General features: G+C 49.6%; 10 non-coding genes across 10 annotated transcripts; all 10 read left to right on the top strand.

The window, feature by feature from the left end:
- Positions 1–40: 40 nt before the first annotated feature.
- Positions 41–160, top strand: trnal-caa (transfer RNA leucine (anticodon CAA)). The gene is made up of 2 exons: positions 41–78; positions 115–160. It is a non-coding gene; the product is annotated as a tRNA-Leu (tRNA).
- A 1821-nt stretch (positions 161–1981) lies between these two features.
- Positions 1982–2101, top strand: trnal-caa (transfer RNA leucine (anticodon CAA)). Its single transcript has 2 exons — positions 1982–2019; positions 2056–2101. It is a non-coding gene; the product is annotated as a tRNA-Leu (tRNA).
- Positions 2102–3924: 1823 nt separating this feature from the next.
- trnal-caa (transfer RNA leucine (anticodon CAA)) lies at positions 3925–4044 on the top strand. The gene is made up of 2 exons: positions 3925–3962; positions 3999–4044. It is a non-coding gene; the product is annotated as a tRNA-Leu (tRNA).
- Positions 4045–5875: 1831 nt separating this feature from the next.
- Positions 5876–5995, top strand: trnal-caa (transfer RNA leucine (anticodon CAA)). The gene is made up of 2 exons: positions 5876–5913; positions 5950–5995. It is a non-coding gene; the product is annotated as a tRNA-Leu (tRNA).
- Positions 5996–7816: 1821 nt separating this feature from the next.
- trnal-caa (transfer RNA leucine (anticodon CAA)) lies at positions 7817–7936 on the top strand. Its single transcript has 2 exons — positions 7817–7854; positions 7891–7936. It is a non-coding gene; the product is annotated as a tRNA-Leu (tRNA).
- Positions 7937–9759: 1823 nt separating this feature from the next.
- On the top strand, positions 9760–9879 carry trnal-caa (transfer RNA leucine (anticodon CAA)). The gene is made up of 2 exons: positions 9760–9797; positions 9834–9879. It is a non-coding gene; the product is annotated as a tRNA-Leu (tRNA).
- A 1825-nt stretch (positions 9880–11704) lies between these two features.
- trnal-caa (transfer RNA leucine (anticodon CAA)) lies at positions 11705–11824 on the top strand. Its single transcript has 2 exons — positions 11705–11742; positions 11779–11824. It is a non-coding gene; the product is annotated as a tRNA-Leu (tRNA).
- Positions 11825–13647: 1823 nt separating this feature from the next.
- Positions 13648–13767, top strand: trnal-caa (transfer RNA leucine (anticodon CAA)). The gene is made up of 2 exons: positions 13648–13685; positions 13722–13767. It is a non-coding gene; the product is annotated as a tRNA-Leu (tRNA).
- Positions 13768–15588: 1821 nt separating this feature from the next.
- trnal-caa (transfer RNA leucine (anticodon CAA)) lies at positions 15589–15708 on the top strand. The gene is made up of 2 exons: positions 15589–15626; positions 15663–15708. It is a non-coding gene; the product is annotated as a tRNA-Leu (tRNA).
- Positions 15709–17521: 1813 nt separating this feature from the next.
- Positions 17522–17641, top strand: trnal-caa (transfer RNA leucine (anticodon CAA)). The gene is made up of 2 exons: positions 17522–17559; positions 17596–17641. It is a non-coding gene; the product is annotated as a tRNA-Leu (tRNA).
- The last annotated feature ends 370 nt before the right edge of the window (positions 17642–18011 follow it).

Genomic DNA, 18011 nt, shown 5'->3' with positions numbered 1-18011 from the left:
AGAGTGAGAAAGACATCTGGAAGGAGATCTGCAGCAGCTTGTCAGGATGGCCGAGTGGTCTAAGGCGCCAGACTCAAGGAGTGTTAGTCCTTGCTCTGCATCTGGGCTTGTGAATTCTGGTCCCTTTCTAGGGGCGTGGGTTCGAATCCCACTCCTGACATTCTTCCCTTTTCCCCAAACAAACCTTCCCACACCCACACACTGCCCCCACATTTCACAGCTTCTTGGAGAGGAGTCGCTCCCCCTTCACAAAGATGGAAGAGTCCAACCTGTCACTATCAAAGAGAAGGCTGAGGCTTTTACAACAATCTTCAGCCGCAAGTGCCCACCGGATGATCTTACTCAGTCTCCCCCTGTGCTCCCCACCATCACAGACACCATTCTTCCAACAATTCCATTCACTCCGTGTCAGATCAAGAGACACTGGACACTGCAAAGGCTCTGTGCTCTGGCACTGCTCCTGAAGGCTGCTACTCCACAACATGCCCTTCCTCCAGCCAAGTTCTCCCAGGACAGTGACAACACTGGGATCGACCTGGCCATGTGGGAAATTATCCAGGTATGTCCTGGACATAAAAAGCAGGACAAATCCAACTCAGCCAATTCCTCTCCCATCCATCTGTTCCCAATCCTCGGTAAAGTGATGGAAGGGCTCTCCAACAGTGCGATCAAGCAGCACCTGCTCAGTGACACCCAGTTTGGCTTCCCCCAGGGTCACTCAGCTCCTGACCTGATTGTGTTTGTGTGTGTGTGTGAGAGAGAGAGATTGTGTGTGTGTGTGTGTGAGAGATAAAGATTGTGTGTGTGCCTGTGAGTGTGTGTGCGTTTGTGTGTGTGTGTGAAGGAGAGAGCGTGTGTGTGTTAGCATGTGTTTGTGTGCGTGTGAGAGAGAGTGTGTGTGTGTGTGAGAGAGAGAGGTGTGTGTGTGTGTGTGTGTGTGTGTGTGTGTGAGATTGTGTGTGCCTGTGGGCGTGTGTGTGAGAGAGAGAGTGTGTGTTTGTGTGAAGGAGAGAGAGTGTGTATGTTAGCGTGTGTGTGTGTGAGAGAGAGTGCATGTGTGTGTGTGAGCGCAAGAGAGGCAGCGTGTACATGTGTGTGTTTGTGTGTGTGAGAGTGAGAGAATGTGTGTGAGTATGTGTCTGAGAGTGTGTGTTTGTGTCTGTCTGCGTGTGTGTGAGTGAGAGTGCGTGTGAGAGAGAGTATGTATGTGTATATGTGTGTTTGAGAGAGAGAGGGTGTGAGTGTGTATATGAGTGTGTGGGCATGTGTGTGTGTGAGAAACAGAGAGGGAGAATTTGTAGGTGTGTTTGAGAGAGACAGAGTGTGTATGTGTGTGAGAGAGACAGAGTGTGCGTGTGTGTGTGTAAGAGAGAGTGTGCATGTGTCTTTGTGTGTGAGAGAGTGAAAGAATGTGTGTGTGTGAGAGAGAGTGTGTTTGAGAGAGAGAGAATGTGTGTGCGAGAGAGAGAGAATGTGTGTGTGTATGTGCGTGTATGTGTGTGTGTGAGTGAGAGTGGGTGCGTGTGAGAGAGAGAGAATTTGTATGTGTATGTCTGCACGAGTGTGTTTGCGTGTGTCTGAGAGAGAGAGAGGAAGAATTTGTTGGTGTGTGTGAGAAAGAGTGTGTGCGTGAGATAGTGTGTGTGTGTAAGAGGGAGAAGTGTGTGTGTGTGAGTGAGAGTGTGTGTGTGAGAGAGACAGAGAAAGGGAGAATTTGTGTGCATGAGAGGGAGAGAGTGTGTTTGTGCGTGCATGTGAGAGAGAGAGTGTGTGTGTGAGAGACAGATAGAGAGTGTGTGTGCGTGTGCATGTGAGAGAGAGTGTGTGTGTGCGAGAGTGAGACTGTGTATGAGGGATTGTTGCTGAGTGTGAATGCAAGGGAGCTGCAGAAATGCGGAATTGCATTTTGTGTCTGCAGAAGAGCAAGGTGACTAATTGTACAGAGTGAGAAAGACATCTGGAAGGAGATCTGCAGCAGCTTGTCAGGATGGCCGAGTGGTCTAAGGCGCCAGACTCAAGGAGTGTTAGTCCTTGCTCTGCATCTGGGCTTGTGAATTCTGGTCCGTTTCTAGGGGCGTGGGTTCAAATCCCACTCCTGACATTCTTCCCTTTTCCCCAAACAAACCTTCCCACACCCACACACTGCCCCCACATTTCACAGCTTCTTGGAGAGGAGTCGCTCCCCCTTCACAAAGATGGAAGAGTCCAACCTGTCACTATCAAAGAGAAGGCTGAGGCTTTTACAACAATCTTCAGCCGCAAGTGCCCACCGGATAATCTTACTCAGTCTCCCCCTGTGCTCCCCACCATCACAGACACCATTCTTCCAACAATTCCATTCACTCCGTGTCAGATCAAGAGACACTGGACACTGCAAAGGCTCTGTGCTCTGGCACTGCTCCTGAAGGCTGCTACTCCACAACATGCCCTTCCTCCAGCCAAGTTCTCCCAGGACAGTGACAACACTGGGATCGACCTGGCCATGTGGGAAATTATCCAGGTATGTCCTGGACATAAAAAGCAGGACAAATCCAACTCAGCCAATTCCTCTCCCATCCATCTGTTCCCAATCCTCGGTAAAGTGATGGAAGGGCTCTCCAACAGTGCGATCAAGCAGCACCTGCTCAGTGACACCCAGTTTGGCTTCCCCCAGGGTCACTCAGCTCCTGACCTGATTGTGTTTGTGTGTGTGTGTGAGAGAGAGAGATTGTGTGTGTGTGTGTGTGAGAGATAAAGATTGTGTGTGTGCCTGTGAGTGTGTGTGCGTTTGTGTGTGTGTGTGAAGGAGAGAGCGTGTGTGTGTTAGCATGTGTTTGTGTGCGTGTGAGAGAGAGTGTGTGTGTGTGTGAGAGAGAGAGGTGTGTGTGTGTGTGTGTGTGTGTGTGTGTGTGTGAGATTGTGTGTGCCTGTGGGCGTGTGTGTGAGAGAGAGAGTGTGTGTTTGTGTGAAGGAGAGAGAGTGTGTATGTTAGCGTGTGTGTGTGTGAGAGAGAGTGCATGTGTGTGTGTGAGCGCAAGAGAGGCAGCGTGTACATGTGTGTGTTTGTGTGTGTGAGAGTGAGAGAATGTGTGTGAGTATGTGTCTGAGAGTGTGTGTTTGTGTCTGTCTGCGTGTGTGTGAGTGAGAGTGCGTGTGAGAGAGAGTATGTATGTGTATATGTGTGTTTGAGAGAGAGAGGGTGTGAGTGTGTATATGAGTGTGTGGGCATGTGTGTGTGTGAGAAACAGAGAGGGAGAATTTGTAGGTGTGTTTGAGAGAGACAGAGTGTGTATGTGTGTGAGAGAGACAGAGTGTGCGTGTGTGTGTGTAAGAGAGAGTGTGCATGTGTCTTTGTGTGTGAGAGAGTGAAAGAATGTGTGTGTGTGAGAGAGAGTGTGTTTGAGAGAGAGAGAATGTGTGTGCGAGAGAGAGAGAATGTGTGTGTGTATGTGCGTGTATGTGTGTGTGTGAGTGAGAGTGGGTGCGTGTGAGAGAGAGAGAATTTGTATGTGTATGTCTGCACGAGTGTGTTTGCGTGTGTCTGAGAGAGAGAGAGGAAGAATTTGTTGGTGTGTGTGAGAAAGAGTGTGTGCGTGAGATAGTGTGTGTGTGTAAGAGGGAGAAGTGTGTGTGTGTGAGTGAGAGTGTGTGTGTGAGAGAGACAGAGAAAGGGAGAATTTGTGTGCATGAGAGGGAGAGAGTGTGTTTGTGCGTGCATGTGAGAGAGAGAGTGTGTGTGTGAGAGACAGATAGAGAGTGTGTGTGCGTGTGCATGTGAGAGAGAGTGTGTGTGTGCGAGAGTGAGACTGTGTATGAGGGATTGTTGCTGAGTGTGAATGCAAGGGAGCTGCAGAAATGCGGAATTGCATTTTGTGTCTGCACAAGAGCAAGGTGACTAATTGTACAGAGTGAGAAAGACATCTGGAAGGAGAACTGCCGCAGCTTGTCAGGATGGCCGAGTGGTCTAAGGCGCCAGACTCAAGGAGTGTTAGTCCTTGCTCTGCATCTGGGCTTGTGAATTCTGGTCCCTTTCTAGGGGCGTGGGTTCAAATCCCACTCCTGACATTCTTCCCTTTTCCCCAAACAAACCTTCCCACACCCACACACTGCCCCCACATTTCACAGCTTCTTGGAGAGGAGTCGCTCCCCCTTCACAAAGATGGAAGAGTCCAACCTGTCACTTGCAAAGAGAAGGCTGAGGCTTTTACAACAATCTTCAGCCGCAAGTGCCCACCGGATGATCTTACTCAGTCTCCCCCTGTGCTCCCCACCATCACAGACACCATTCTTCCAACAATTCCATTCACTCCGTGTCAGATCAAGAGACACTGGACACTGCAAAGGCTCTGTGCTCTGGCACTGCTCCTGAAGGCTGCTACTCCACAACATGCCCTTCCTCCAGCCAAGTTCTCCCAGGACAGTGACAACACTGGGATCGACCTGGCCATGTGGGAAATTATCCAGGTATGTCCTGGACATAAAAAGCAGGACAAATCCAACTCAGCCAATTCCTCTCCCATCCATCTGTTCCCAATCCTCGGTAAAGTGATGGAAGGGCTCTCCAACAGTGCGATCAAGCAGCACCTGCTCAGTGACACCCAGTTTGGCTTCCCCCAGGGTCACTCAGCTCCTGACCTGATTGTGTTTGTGTGTGTGTGTGAGAGAGAGAGATTGTGTGTGTGTGTGTGTGAGAGATAAAGATTGTGTGTGTGCCTGTGAGTGTGTGTGTGTTTGTGTGTGTGTGTGAAGGAGAGAGCGTGTGTGTGTTAGCATGTGTTTGTGTGCGTGTGAGAGAGAGTGTGTGTGTGTGTGAGAGAGAGAGGTGTGTGTGTGTGTGTGTGTGTGTGTGTGTGTGTGTGTGTGTGAGATTGTGTGTGCCTGTGGGCGTGTGTGTGAGAGAGAGAGTGTGTGTTTGTGTGAAGGAGAGAGAGTGTGTATGTTAGCGTGTGTGTGTGTGAGAGAGAGTGCATGTGTGTGTGTGAGCGCAAGAGAGGCAGCGTGTACATGTGTGTGTTTGTGTGTGTGAGAGTGAGAGAATGTGTGTGAGTATGTGTCTGAGAGTGTGTGTTTGTGTCTGTCTGCGTGTGTGTGAGTGAGAGTGTGTGTGAGAGAGAGTATGTATGTGTATATGTGTGTTTGAGAGAGAGAGGGTGTGAGTGTGTATATGAGTGTGTGGGCATGTGTGTGTGTGAGAAACAGAGAGGGAGAATTTGTAGGTGTGTTTGAGAGAGACAGAGTGTGTATGTGTGTGAGAGAGACAGAGTGTGCGTGTGTGTGTGTAAGAGAGAGTGTGCATGTGTCTTTGTGTGTGAGAGAGTGAAAGAATGTGTGTGTGTGAGAGAGAGTGTGTTTGAGAGAGAGAGAATGTGTGTGCGAGAGAGAGAGAATGTGTGTGTGTATGTGCGTGTATGTGTGTGTGTGAGTGAGAGTGGGTGCGTGTGAGAGAGAGAGAATTTGTATGTGTATGTCTGCACGAGTGTGTTTGCGTGTGTCTGAGAGAGAGAGAGGAAGAATTTGTTGGTGTGTGTGAGAAAGAGTGTGTGCGTGAGATAGTGTGTGTGTGTAAGAGGGAGAAGTGTGTGTGTGTGAGTGAGAGTGTGTGTGTGAGAGAGACAGAGAAAGGGAGAATTTGTGTGCATGAGAGGGAGAGAGTGTGTTTGTGCGTGCATGTGAGAGAGAGAGTGTGTGTGTGAGAGACAGATAGAGAGTGTGTGTGCGTGTGCATGTGAGAGAGAGTGTGTGTGTGCGAGAGTGAGACTGTGTATGAGGGATTGTTGCTGAGTGTGAATGCAAGGGAGCTGCAGAAATGCGGAATTGCATTTTGTGTCTGCAGAAGAGCAAGGTGACTAATTGTACAGAGTGAGAAAGACATCTGGAAGGAGATCTGCAGCAGCTTGTCAGGATGGCCGAGTGGTCTAAGGCGCCAGACTCAAGGAGTGTTAGTCCTTGCTCTGCATCTGGGCTTGTGAATTCTGGTCCCTTTATAGGGGCGTGGGTTCAAATCCCACTCCTGACTTTCTTTCCTTTTCCCCAAACAAACCTTCCCACACCCACACACTGCCCCCACATTTCACAGCTTCTTGGAGAGGAGTCGCTCCCCCTTCACAAAGATGGAAGAGTCCAACCTGTCACTATCAAAGAGAAGGCTGAGGCTTTTACAACAATCTTCAGCCGCAAGTGCCCACCGGATGATCTTACTCAGTCTCCCCCTGTGCTCCCCACCATCACAGACACCATTCTTCCAACAATTCCATTCACTCCGTGTCAGATCAAGAGACACTGGACACTGCAAAGGCTCTGTGCTCTGGCACTGCTCCTGAAGGCTGCTACTCCACAACATGCCCTTCCTCCAGCCAAGTTCTCCCAGGACAGTGACAACACTGGGATCGACCTGGCCATGTGGGAAATTATCCAGGTATGTCCTGGACATAAAAAGCAGGACAAATCCAACTCAGCCAATTCCTCTCCCATCCATCTGTTCCCAATCCTCGGTAAAGTGATGGAAGGGCTCTCCAACAGTGCGATCAAGCAGCACCTGCTCAGTGACACCCAGTTTGGCTTCCCCCAGGGTCACTCAGCTCCTGACCTGATTGTGTTTGTGTGTGTGTGTGAGAGAGAGAGATTGTGTGTGTGTGTGTGTGAGAGATAAAGATTGTGTGTGTGCCTGTGAGTGTGTGTGTGTTTGTGTGTGTGTGTGAAGGAGAGAGCGTGTGTGTGTTAGCATGTGTTTGTGTGCGTGTGAGAGAGAGTGTGTGTGTGTGTGAGAGAGAGAGGTGTGTGTGTGTGTGTGTGTGTGTGTGTGTGTGAGATTGTGTGTGCCTGTGGGCGTGTGTGTGAGAGAGAGAGTGTGTGTTTGTGTGAAGGAGAGAGAGTGTGTATGTTAGCGTGTGTGTGTGTGAGAGAGAGTGCATGTGTGTGTGTGAGCGCAAGAGAGGCAGCGTGTACATGTGTGTGTTTGTGTGTGTGAGAGTGAGAGAATGTGTGTGAGTATGTGTCTGAGAGTGTGTGTTTGTGTCTGTCTGCGTGTGTGTGAGTGAGAGTGTGTGTGAGAGAGAGTATGTATGTGTATATGTGTGTTTGAGAGAGAGAGGGTGTGAGTGTGTATATGAGTGTGTGGGCATGTGTGTGTGTGAGAAACAGAGAGGGAGAATTTGTAGGTGTGTTTGAGAGAGACAGAGTGTGTATGTGTGTGAGAGAGACAGAGTGTGCGTGTGTGTGTGTAAGAGAGAGTGTGCATGTGTCTTTGTGTGTGAGAGAGTGAAAGAATGTGTGTGTGTGAGAGAGAGTGTGTTTGAGAGAGAGAGAATGTGTGTGCGAGAGAGAGAGAATGTGTGTGTGTATGTGCGTGTATGTGTGTGTGTGAGTGAGAGTGGGTGCGTGTGAGAGAGAGAGAATTTGTATGTGTATGTCTGCAAGAGTGTGTTTGCGTGTGTCTGAGAGAGAGAGAGGAAGAATTTGTTGGTGTGTGTGAGAAAGAGTGTGTGCGTGAGATAGTGTGTGTGTGTAAGAGGGAGAAGTGTGTGTGTGTGAGTGAGAGTGTGTGTGTGAGAGAGACAGAGAAAGGGAGAATTTGTGTGCATGAGAGGGAGAGAGTGTGTTTGTGCGTGCATGTGAGAGAGAGAGTGTGTGTGTGAGAGACAGATAGAGAGTGTGTGTGCGTGTGCATGTGAGAGAGAGTGTGTGTGTGCGAGAGTGAGACTGTGTATGAGGGATTGTTGCTGAGTGTGAATGCAAGGGAGCTGCAGAAATGCGGAATTGCATTTTGTGTCTGCAGAAGAGCAAGGTGACTAATTGTACAGAGTGAGAAAGACATCTGGAAGGAGATCTGCAGCAGCTTGTCAGGATGGCCGAGTGGTCTTAGGCGCCAGACTCAAGGAGTGTTAGTCCTTGCTCTGCATCTGGGCTTGTGAATTCTGGTCCGTTTCTAGGGGCGTGGGTTCAAATCCCACTCCTGGCATTCTTCCCTTTTCCCCAAACAAACCTTCCCACACCCACACACTGCCCCCACATTTCACAGCTTCTTGGAGAGGAGTCGCTCCCCCTTCACAAAGATGGAAGAGTCCAACCTGTCACTATCAAAGAGAAGGCTGAGGCTTTTCCAACAATCTTCAGCCGCAAGTGCCCACCGGATGATCTTACTCAGTCTCCCCCTGTGCTCCCCACCATCACAGACACCATTCTTCCAACAATTCCATTCACTCCGTGTCAGATCAAGAGACACTGGACACTGCAAAGGCTCTGTGCTCTGGCACTGCTCCTGAAGGCTGCTACTCCACAACATGCCCTTCCTCCAGCCAAGTTCTCCCAGGACAGTGACAACACTGGGATCGACCTGGCCATGTGGGAAATTATCCAGGTATGTCCTGGACATAAAAAGCAGGACAAATCCAACTCAGCCAATTCCTCTCCCATCCATCTGTTCCCAATCCTCGGTAAAGTGATGGAAGGGCTCTCCAACAGTGCGATCAAGCAGCACCTGCTCAGTGACACCCAGTTTGGCTTCCCCCAGGGTCACTCAGCTCCTGACCTGATTGTGTTTGTGTGTGTGTGTGAGAGAGAGAGATTGTGTGTGTGTGTGTGTGTGAGAGATAAAGATTGTGTGTGTGCCTGTGAGTGTGTGTGCGTTTGTGTGTGTGTGTGAAGGAGAGAGCGTGTGTGTGTTAGCATGTGTTTGTGTGCGTGTGAGAGAGAGTGTGTGTGTGTGTGAGAGAGAGAGGTGTGTGTGTGTGTGTGTGTGTGTGTGTGTGTGAGATTGTGTGTGCCTGTGGGCGTGTGTGTGAGAGAGAGAGTGTGTGTTTGTGTGAAGGAGAGAGAGTGTGTATGTTAGCGTGTGTGTGTGTGAGAGAGAGTGCATGTGTGTGTGTGAGCGCAAGAGAGGCAGCGTGTACATGTGTGTGTTTGTGTGTGTGAGAGTGAGAGAATGTGTGTGAGTATGTGTCTGAGAGTGTGTGTTTGTGTCTGTCTGCGTGTGTGTGAGTGAGAGTGCGTGTGAGAGAGAGTATGTATGTGTATATGTGTGTTTGAGAGAGAGAGGGTGTGAGTGTGTATATGAGTGTGTGGGCATGTGTGTGTGTGAGAAACAGAGAGGGAGAATTTGTAGGTGTGTTTGAGAGAGACAGAGTGTGTATGTGTGTGAGAGAGACAGAGTGTGCGTGTGTGTGTGTAAGAGAGAGTGTGCATGTGTCTTTGTGTGTGAGAGAGTGAAAGAATGTGTGTGTGTGAGAGAGAGTGTGTTTGAGAGAGAGAGAATGTGTGTGCGAGAGAGAGAGAATGTGTGTGTGTATGTGCGTGTATGTGTGTGTGTGAGTGAGAGTGGGTGCGTGTGAGAGAGAGAGAATTTGTATGTGTATGTCTGCACGAGTGTGTTTGCGTGTGTCTGAGAGAGAGAGAGGAAGAATTTGTTGGTGTGTGTGAGAAAGAGTGTGTGCGTGAGATAGTGTGTGTGTGTAAGAGGGAGAAGTGTGTGTGTGTGAGTGAGAGTGTGTGTGTGAGAGAGACAGAGAAAGGGAGAATTTGTGTGCATGAGAGGGAGAGAGTGTGTTTGTGCGTGCATGTGAGAGAGAGAGTGTGTGTGTGAGAGACAGATAGAGAGTGTGTGTGCGTGTGCATGTGAGAGAGAGTGTGTGTGTGCGAGAGTGAGACTGTGTATGAGGGATTGTTGCTGAGTGTGAATGCAAGGGAGCTGCAGAAATGCGGAATTGCATTTTGTGTCTGCAGAAGAGCAAGGTGACTAATTGTACAGAGTGAGAAAGACATCTGGAAGGAGATCTGCAGCAGCTTGTCAGGATGGCCGAGTGGTCTAAGGCGCCAGACTCAAGGAGTGTTAGTCCTTGCTCTGCATCTGGGCTTGTGAATTCTGGTCCCTTTCTAGGGGCGTGGGTTCGAATCCCACTCCTGACATTCTTCCCTTTTCCCCAAACAAACCTTCCCACACCCACACACTGCCCCCACATTTCACAGCTTCTTGGAGAGGAGTCGCTCCCCCTTCACAAAGATGGAAGAGTCCAACCTGTCACTATCAAAGAGAAGGCTGAGGCTTTTCCAACAATCTTCAGCCGCAAGTGCCCACCGGATAATCTTACTCAGTCTCCCCCTGTGCTCCCCACCATCACAGACACCATTCTTCCAACAATTCCATTCACTCCGTGTCAGATCAAGAGACACTGGACACTGCAAAGGCTCTGTGCTCTGGCACTGCTCCTGAAGGCTGCTACTCCACAACATGCCCTTCCTCCAGCCAAGTTCTCCCAGGACAGTGACAACACTGGGATCGACCTGGCCATGTGGGAAATTATCCAGGTATGTCCTGGACATAAAAAGCAGGACAAATCCAACTCAGCCAATTCCTCTCCCATCCATCTGTTCCCAATCCTCGGTAAAGTGATGGAAGGGCTCTCCAACAGTGCGATCAAGCAGCACCTGCTCAGTGACACCCAGTTTGGCTTCCCCCAGGGTCACTCAGCTCCTGACCTGATTGTGTTTGTGTGTGTGTGTGAGAGAGAGAGATTGTGTGTGTGTGTGTGTGAGAGATAAAGATTGTGTGTGTGCCTGTGAGTGTGTGTGCGTTTGTGTGTGTGTGTGAAGGAGAGAGCGTGTGTGTGTTAGCATGTGTTTGTGTGCGTGTGAGAGAGAGTGTGTGTGTGTGTGAGAGAGAGAGGTGTGTGTGTGTGTGTGTGTGTGTGTGTGTGTGTGTGAGATTGTGTGTGCCTGTGGGCGTGTGTGTGAGAGAGAGAGTGTGTGTTTGTGTGAAGGAGAGAGAGTGTGTATGTTAGCGTGTGTGTGTGTGAGAGAGAGTGCATGTGTGTGTGTGAGCGCAAGAGAGGCAGCGTGTACATGTGTGTGTTTGTGTGTGTGAGAGTGAGAGAATGTGTGTGAGTATGTGTCTGAGAGTGTGTGTTTGTGTCTGTCTGCGTGTGTGTGAGTGAGAGTGCGTGTGAGAGAGAGTATGTATGTGTATATGTGTGTTTGAGAGAGAGAGGGTGTGAGTGTGTATATGAGTGTGTGGGCATGTGTGTGTGTGAGAAACAGAGAGGGAGAATTTGTAGGTGTGTTTGAGAGAGACAGAGTGTGTATGTGTGTGAGAGAGACAGAGTGTGCGTGTGTGTGTGTAAGAGAGAGTGTGCATGTGTCTTTGTGTGTGAGAGAGTGAAAGAATGTGTGTGTGTGAGAGAGAGTGTGTTTGAGAGAGAGAGAATGTGTGTGCGAGAGAGAGAGAATGTGTGTGTGTATGTGCGTGTATGTGTGTGTGTGAGTGAGAGTGGGTGCGTGTGAGAGAGAGAGAATTTGTATGTGTATGTCTGCACGAGTGTGTTTGCGTGTGTCTGAGAGAGAGAGAGGAAGAATTTGTTGGTGTGTGTGAGAAAGAGTGTGTGCGTGAGATAGTGTGTGTGTGTAAGAGGGAGAAGTGTGTGTGTGTGAGTGAGAGTGTGTGTGTGAGAGAGACAGAGAAAGGGAGAATTTGTGTGCATGAGAGGGAGAGAGTGTGTTTGTGCGTGCATGTGAGAGAGAGAGTGTGTGTGTGAGAGACAGATAGAGAGTGTGTGTGCGTGTGCATGTGAGAGAGAGTGTGTGTGTGCGAGAGTGAGACTGTGTATGAGGGATTGTTGCTGAGTGTGAATGCAAGGGAGCTGCAGAAATGCGGAATTGCATTTTGTGTCTGCAGAAGAGCAAGGTGACTAATTGTACAGAGTGAGAAAGACATCTGGAAGGAGATCTGCAGCAGCTTGTCAGGATGGCCGAGTGGTCTAAGGCGCCAGACTCAAGGAGTGTTAGTCCTTGCTCTGCATCTGGGCTTGTGAATTCTGGTCCCTTTCTAGGGGCGTGGGTTCAAATCCCACTCCTGACATTCTTCCCTTTTCCCCAAACAAACCTTCCCACACCCACACACTGCCCCCACATTTCACAGCTTCTTGGAGAGGAGTCGCTCCCCCTTCACAAAGATGGAAGAGTCCAACCTGTCACTTGCAAAGAGAAGGCTGAGGCTTTTACAACAATCTTCAGCCGCAAGTGCCCACCGGATGATCTTACTCAGTCTCCCCCTGTGCTCCCCACCATCACAGACACCATTCTTCCAACAATTCCATTCACTCCGTGTCAGATCAAGAGACACTGGACACTGCAAAGGCTCTGTGCTCTGGCACTGCTCCTGAAGGCTGCTACTCCACAACATGCCCTTCCTCCAGCCAAGTTCTCCCAGGACAGTGACAACACTGGGATCGACCTGGCCATGTGGGAAATTATCCAGGTATGTCCTGGACATAAAAAGCAGGACAAATCCAACTCAGCCAATCCCTCTCCCATCCATCTGTTCCCAATCCTCGGTAAAGTGATGGAAGGGCTCTCCAACAGTGCGATCAAGCAGCACCTGCTCAGTGACACCCAGTTTGGCTTCCCCCAGGGTCACTCAGCTCCTGACCTGATTGTGTTTGTGTGTGTGTGTGAGAGAGAGAGATTGTGTGTGTGTGTGTGTGAGAGATAAAGATTGTGTGTGTGCCTGTGAGTGTGTGTGTGTTTGTGTGTGTGTGTGAAGGAGAGAGCATGTGTGTGTTAGCATGTGTTTGTGTGCGTGTGAGAGAGAGTGTGTGTGTGTGTGAGAGAGAGAGGTGTGTGTGTGTGTGTGTGTGTGTGTGTGTGTGTGAGATTGTGTGTGCCTGTGGGTGTGTGTGTGAGAGAGAGAGTGTGTGTTTGTGTGAAGGAGAGAGAGTGTGTATGTTAGCGTGTGTGTGTGTGAGAGAGAGTGCATGTGTGTGTGTGAGCGCAAGAGAGGCAGCGTGTACATGTGTGTGTTTGTGTGTGTGAGAGTGAGAGAATGTGTGTGAGTATGTGTCTGAGAGTGTGTGTTTGTGTCTGTCTGCGTGTGTGTGAGTGAGAGTGTGTGTGAGAGAGAGTATGTATGTGTATATGTGTGTTTGAGAGAGAGAGGGTGTGAGTGTGTATATGAGTGTGTGGGCATGTGTGTGTGTGAGAAACAGAGAGGGAGAATTTGTAGGTGTGTTTGAGAGAGACAGAGTGTGTATGTGTGTGAGAGAGACAGAGTGTGCGTGTGTGTGTGTAAGAGAGAGTGTGCATGTGTCTTTGTGTGTGAGAGAGTGAAAGAATGTGTGTGTGTGAGAGAGAGTGTGTTTGAGAGAGAGAGAATGTGTGTGCGAGAGAGAGAGAATGTGTGTGTGTATGTGCGTGTATGTGTGTGTGTGAGTGAGAGTGGGTGCGTGTGAGAGAGAGAGAATTTGTATGTGTATGTCTGCACGAGTGTGTTTGCGTGTGTCTGAGAGAGAGAGAGGAAGAATTTGTTGGTGTGTGTGAGAAAGAGTGTGTGCGTGAGATAGTGTGTGTGTGTAAGAGGGAGAAGTGTGTGTGTGTGAGTGAGAGTGTGTGTGTGAGAGAGACAGAGAAAGGGAGAATTTGTGTGCATGAGAGGGAGAGAGTGTGTTTGTGCGTGCATGTGAGAGAGAGAGTGTGTGTGTGAGAGACAGATAGAGAGTGTGTGTGCGTGTGCATGTGAGAGAGAGTGTGTGTGTGCGAGAGTGAGACTGTGTATGAGGGATTGTTGCTGAGTGTGAATGCAAGGGAGCTGCAGAAATGCGGAATTGCATTTTGTGTCTGCAGAAGAGCAAGGTGACTAATTGTACAGAGTGAGAAAGACATCTGGAAGGAGATCTGCCGCAGCTTGTCAGGATGGCCGAGTGGTCTAAGGCGCCAGACTCAAGGAGTGTTAGTCCTTGCTCTGCATCTGGGCTTGTGAATTCTGGTCCCTTTCTAGGGGCGTGGGTTCAAATCCCACTCCTGACATTCTTCCCTTTTCCCCAAACAAACCTTCCCACACCCACACACTGCCCCCACATTTCACAGCTTCTTGGAGAGGAGTCGCTCCCCCTTCACAAAGATGGAAGAGTCCAACCTGTCACTATCAAAGAGAAGGCTGAGGCTTTTACAACAATCTTCAGCCGCAAGTGCCCACCGGATGATCTTACTCAGTCTCCCCCTGTGCTCCCCACCATCACAGACACCATTCTTCCAACAATTCCATTCACTCCGTGTCAGATCAAGAGACACTGGACACTGCAAAGGCTCTGTGCTCTGGCACTGCTCCTGAAGGCTGCTACTCCACAACATGCCCTTCCTCCAGCCAAGTTCTCCCAGGACAGTGACAACACTGGGATCGACCTGGCCATGTGGGAAATTATCCAGGTATGTCCTGGACATAAAAAGCAGGACAAATCCAACTCAGCCAATTCCTCTCCCATCCATCTGTTCCCAATCCTCGGTAAAGTGATGGAAGGGCTCTCCAACAGTGCGATCAAGCAGCACCTGCTCAGTGACACCCAGTTTGGCTTCCCCCAGGGTCACTCAGCTCCTGACCTGATTGTGTTTGTGTGTGTGTGTGAGAGAGAGAGATTGTGTGTGTGTGTGTGTGAGAGATAAAGATTGTGTGTGTGCCTGTGAGTGTGTGTGTGTTTGTGTGTGTGTGTGAAGGAGAGAGCGTGTGTGTGTTAGCATGTGTTTGTGTGCGTGTGAGAGAGAGTGTGTGTGTGTGTGAGAGAGAGAGGTGTGTGTGTGTGTGTGTGTGTGTGTGTGTGTGAGATTGTGTGTGCCTGTGGGCGTGTGTGTGAGAGAGAGAGTGTGTGTTTGTGTGAAGGAGAGAGAGTGTGTATGTTAGCGTGTGTGTGTGTGAGAGAGAGTGCATGTGTGTGTGTGAGCGCAAGAGAGGCAGCGTGTACATGTGTGTGTTTGTGTGTGTGAGAGTGAGAGAATGTGTGTGAGTATGTGTCTGAGAGTGTGTGTTTGTGTCTGTCTGCGTGTGTGTGAGTGAGAGTGTGTGTGAGAGAGAGTATGTATGTGTATATGTGTGTTTGAGAGAGAGAGGGTGTGAGTGTGTATATGAGTGTGTGGGCATGTGTGTGTGTGAGAAACAGAGAGGGAGAATTTGTAGGTGTGTTTGAGAGAGACAGAGTGTGTATGTGTGTGAGAGAGACAGAGTGTGCGTGTGTGTGTGTAAGAGAGAGTGTGCATGTGTCTTTGTGTGTGAGAGAGTGAAAGAATGTGTGTGTGTGAGAGAGAGTGTGTTTGAGAGAGAGAGAATGTGTGTGCGAGAGAGAGAGAATGTGTGTGTGTATGTGCGTGTATGTGTGTGTGTGAGTGAGAGTGGGTGCGTGTGAGAGAGAGAGAATTTGTATGTGTATGTCTGCAAGAGTGTGTTTGCGTGTGTCTGAGAGAGAGAGAGGAAGAATTTGTTGGTGTGTGTGAGAAAGAGTGTGTGCGTGAGATAGTGTGTGTGTGTAAGAGGGAGAAGTGTGTGTGTGTGAGTGAGAGTGTGTGTGTGAGAGAGACAGAGAAAGGGAGAATTTGTGTGCATGAGAGGGAGAGAGTGTGTTTGTGCGTGCATGTGAGAGAGAGAGTGTGTGTGTGAGAGACAGATAGAGAGTGTGTGTGCGTGTGCATGTGAGAGAGAGTGTGTGTGTGCGAGAGTGAGACTGTGTATGAGGGATTGTTGCTGAGTGTGAATGCAAGGGAGCTGCAGAAATGCGGAATTGCATTTTGTGTCTGCACAAGAGCAAGGTGACTAATTGTACAGAGTGAGAAAGACATCTGGAAGGAGATCTGCCGCAGCTTGTCAGGATGGCCGAGTGGTCTAAGGCGCCAGACTCAAGGAGTGTTAGTCCTTGCTCTGCATCTGGGCTTGTGAATTCTGGTCCCTTTCTAGGGGCGTGGGTTCAAATCCCACTCCTGACTTTCTTCCCTTTTCCCCAAACAAACCTTCCCACACCCACACACTGCCCCCACATTTCACAGCTTCTTGGAGAGGAGTCGCTCCCCCTTCACAAAGATGGAAGAGTCCAACCTGTCACTATCAAAGAGAAGGCTGAGGCTTTTACAACAATCTTCAGCCGCAAGTGCCCACCGGATGATCTTACTCAGTCTCCCCCTGTGCTCCCCACCATCACAGACACCATTCTTCCAACAATTCCATTCACTCCGTGTCAGATCAAGAGACACTGGACACTGCAAAGGCTCTGTGCTCTGGCACTGCTCCTGAAGGCTGCTACTCCACAACATGCCCTTCCTCCAGCCAAGTTCTCCCAGGACAGTGACAACACTGGGATCGACCTGGCCATGTGGGAAATTATCCAGGTATGTCCTGGACATAAAAAGCAGGACAAATCCAACTCAGCCAATTCCTCTCCCATCCATCTGTTCCCAATCCTCGGTAAAGTGATGGAAGGGCTCTCCAACAGTGCGATCAAGCAGCACCTGCTCAGTGACACCCAGTTTGGCTTCCCCCAGGGTCACTCAGCTCCTGACCTGATTGTGTTTGTGTGTGTGTGTGAGAGAGAGAGATTGTGTGTGTGTGTGTGTGAGAGATAAAGATTGTGTGTGTGCCTGTGAGTGTGTGTGCGTTTGTGTGTGTGTGTGAAGGAGAGAGCGTGTGTGTGTTAGCATGTGTTTGTGTGCGTGTGAGAGAGAGTGTGTGTGTGTGTGAGAGAGAGAGGTGTGTGTGTGTGTGTGTGTGTGTGAGATTGTGTGTGCCTGTGGGCGTGTGTGTGAGAGAGAGAGTGTGTGTTTGTGTGAAGGAGAGAGAGTGTGTATGTTAGCGTGTGTGTGTGTGAGAGAGAGTGCATGTGTGTGTGTGAGCGCAAGAGAGGCAGCGTGTACATGTGTGTGTTTGTGTGTGTGAGAGTGAGAGAATGTGTGTGAGTATGTGTCTGAGAGTGTGTGTTTGTGTCTGTCTGCGTGTGTGTGAGTGAGAGTGCGTGTGAGAGAGAGTATGTATGTGTATATGTGTGTTTGAGAGAGAGAGGGTGTGAGTGTGTATATGAGTGTGTGGGCATGTGTGTGTGTGAGAAACAGAGAGGGAGAATTTGTAGGTGTGTTTGAGAGAGACAGAGTGTGTATGTGTGTGAGAGAGACAGAGTGTGCGTGTGTGTGTGTAAGAGAGAGTGTGCATGTGTCTTTGTGTGTGAGAGAGTGAAAGAATGTGTGTGTGTGAGAGAGAGTGTGTTTGAGAGAGAGAGAATGTGTGTGCGAGAGAGAGAGAATGTGTGTGTGTATGTGCGTGTATGTGTGTGTGTGAGTGAGAGTGGGTGCGTGTGAGAGAGAGAGAATTTGTATGTGTATGTCTGCACGAGTGTGTTTGCGTGTGTCTGAGAGAGAGAGAGGAAGAATTTGTTGGTGTGTGTGAGAAAGAGTGTGTGCGTGAGATAGTGTGTGTGTGTAAGAGGGAGAAGTGTGTGTGTGTGAGTGAGAGTGTGTGTGTGAGAGAGACAGAGAAAGGGAGAATTTGTGTGCATGAGAGGGAGAGAGTGTGTTTGTGCGTGCATATGAGAGAGAGAGTGTGTGTGTGAGAGACAGATAGAGAGTGTGTGTGCGTGTGCATGTGAGAGAGAGTGTGTGTGTGCGAGAGTGAGACGGTGTATGAGGGATTGTTGCTGAGTGTGAATGCAAGGGAGCTGCAGAAATGCGGAATTGCATTTTGTGTCTGCACAAGAGCAAGGTGACTAATTGTACAGAGTGAGAAAGACATCTGGAAGGAGAACTGCCGCAGCTTGTCAGGATGGCCGAGTGGTCTAAGGCGCCAGACTCAAGGAGTGTTAGTCCTTGCTCTGCATCTGGGCTTGTGAATTCTGGTCCCTTTCTAGGGGCGTGGGTTCAAATCCCACTCCTGACATTCTTCCCTTTTCCCCAAACAAACCTTCCCACACCCACACACTGCCCCCACATTTCACAGCTTCTTGGAGAGGAGTCGCTCCCCCTTCACAAAGATGGAAGAGTCCAACCTGTCACTATCAAAGAGAAGGCTGAGGCTTTTACAACAATCTTCAGCCGCAAGTGCCCACCGGATGATCTTACTCAGTCTCCCCCTGTGCTCCCCACCATCACAGACACCATTCTTCCAACAATTCCATTCACTCCGTGTCAGATCAAGAGACACTGGACACTGCAAAGGCTCTGTGCTCTGGCACTGCTCCTGAAGGCTGCTACTCCACAACATGCCCTTCCTCCAGCCAAGTTCTCCCAGGACAGTGACAACACTGGGA

Source organism: Chiloscyllium punctatum, chromosome 17 (genome assembly GCF_047496795.1).
Source record: "Chiloscyllium punctatum isolate Juve2018m chromosome 17, sChiPun1.3, whole genome shotgun sequence".
Classification (NCBI taxonomy): domain Eukaryota; kingdom Metazoa; phylum Chordata; class Chondrichthyes; order Orectolobiformes; family Hemiscylliidae; genus Chiloscyllium; species Chiloscyllium punctatum.
The sequence above is the reverse complement of the archived record's forward strand: the minus strand, read 5'-3'. Positions and strand labels throughout refer to the sequence as shown.